This window comes from Lathyrus oleraceus, chromosome 1, assembly GCF_024323335.1.
Source record: "Lathyrus oleraceus cultivar Zhongwan6 chromosome 1, CAAS_Psat_ZW6_1.0, whole genome shotgun sequence".
Taxonomy (NCBI): domain Eukaryota; kingdom Viridiplantae; phylum Streptophyta; class Magnoliopsida; order Fabales; family Fabaceae; genus Lathyrus; species Lathyrus oleraceus.
In genome coordinates, this window is record NC_066579.1 from 381,527,142 (window position 1) to 381,529,496 (window position 2,355).

A 2,355-nucleotide genomic window follows, 5' to 3' on the forward strand; every position below is an offset into this window, starting at 1 on the left:
GGAGGCTGGGCGATGGTGAATAGTACCCAAAATGATTTTTAGCCACACTCGGAGGTTCTGGTGTAGCTCTTTGTTCTTAGAGGGGTTTCCTTCAACATTTGGTTTGAATATTGTTGGGTTGATAACTTCAGTGATGCGTTTAGACCTAGGAGGGATGTTGTAAATCCTTTTTCCTCCAGTTGTCTCCATGTTCAGCAAGGAGGCAATTGATGCTTCAGTGATAACAATCTTTACCCCTAGAACAAAAGAGACAATGAATTGGTCATCTGCATCAGCATGTCTCCAGAATTCCTTGACCAGAAGAGGGTAGATAGGACCATAAAGCCTGTTGAAGTAGGTTTCCCATCCTTGTTGACGAAGTTCTCTAGTAAGATCAACGCCATTTCTTTTTAGGTTGTCAAAATCAACTAATGATTCACACAACACGTCCAATCCTTCAAAAGGGGTTGCAAGGTTAATGTGGCGTTCTCGGTCAAGAATATGGGGTTCTTGATAAACAGGGGTTATAGAAACACCGGTGACGGTTGGAGTTGAAATACTAGAGGTTTGAGCGGTGGAACTTGACTCCATTTGCTGTGAGTAGTTGAACAGTTGTTGTTGTTGAGCATCCATTGTAAAGAAGAAGATGAAGATGAAGAAACTTGCAGAGAATGCTTCGAGAGAGGGTTTAGGGTTTTAGAGTGAGTGAGAGTGATAAGTGTGAAATGTGAGAGAAAGTGTTTATATACTCTAAGAAAAACACATGCAAAACGACACCTCAGAATGCGTTAGACACAACACTCAAAATAGCACGCTTGGGGGGAAAAATGATTACAGCTAATAAATGAATGTCTAATCCCAACAGTACGCACACTGCTCAAGGAGATTTCAAACGTTCTGACCTTTGATTTCTTTTGACAGCTGTCTAGAAGTTCTAGGGTTAGACGTTTTAATGCTCCACGTGTTGATGTATCTGATCTTCAGGAATACCAAGGGGTTGGTTTCTGAAGATTTCTAACTCAGATATCTTCTTAACTTGTAGAAGTATCAGAGTCAGAGGCAGAAGTACATTTGTTTACATCAGATTCACATTTTACATTTTCAGAGCCAAATTTTACTCAGGGCAATTTTTAATGTTCAGATTTTCTAATATAAAAAGAAATCTATCTTCAGTTAGAGGCTTAGTAAAGATATCTGCCCATTGATGTTCTGTATCAATGAACTTCAATGTTACTATCCCTTTCTGAACATAGTCTCTGATAAAATGATGTTTTATTTCTATGTGTTTGGCTCTGGAATGTAGAATGGGATTCTTACTTAAACAAATAGCAGCAGTATTATCACAAAAGATAGGAATGTTACTCTCAAATATCTGAAGATCTTCTAGCTGATGCTTCATCCAGAGCATCTGAGTTGTGCACAGTGATGCTGAGATGTATTCTGCTTCTGCAGTTGATAGAGCAATAGTTGACTGTCTTTTGCTAGCCCAGGAGACTAGATTGTTTCCCAGAAGCTGGCAATTTCCAGATGTGCTTTTTCGTTCTATTCTATCTCCTGCATAATCTGCATCACAATAACCCGAGAGTCTATACTCTGATGTTTTCTCATACATCAGGCCCAGGTTAGGAGTTCCTTTCAGATACTTAAGAATTCTCTTAACAGCTGTTAAATGAGATTCTCTAGGATCTGATTGGAATCTGGCACAAAGACAGACACTAAAGAGAATATCAGGACGAGTAGCAGTCAGATAGAGAAGAGAGCCTATCATACCTCGATAGAGCTTCTGACAAACCTTGTTGCTTACCTCTTCCTTTTCCAGAATGCAAGTTGGGTGCATAGGAGTTTTTGCAGAGTTGCATTCAGTCATGTCAAACTTCTTCAGAATGTCTTTAATGTACTTGCTTTGATGAATGTACGTGACTTCTGGAGTTTGATTAATTTGAATTCCCAGAAAGAACTTTAGTTCTTGCATTAAACTCATTTCAAACTCAGCCTGCATTAACTTAGAAAATTCTTGGCAAACAGAGATATTAGCAGAACCAAAAATAATATCATCCACATAAATCTGGCATATCATGAGATCATTATTAAGGTTTTTACAGAAGAGTGTAGAATCAACTTTCCCTCTGATAAAATTTTGTTCCAGAAGAAAATTGCTTAAGCGTTCATACCAAGCTCTGGGAGCTTGTTTAAGTCCATATAAGGATTTCTTAAGTTTAAAAACATGTTCTGGAAAGTTTGAATTTTCAAAACCTGGAGGTTGATTGACATACACTTCTTCTGAAATATAACCATTAAGAAATGCACTCTTGACATCCATTTGGTATAATTTGATAGAATGATTAATAGCAAAAGATACAAGAAGACGAATAGATT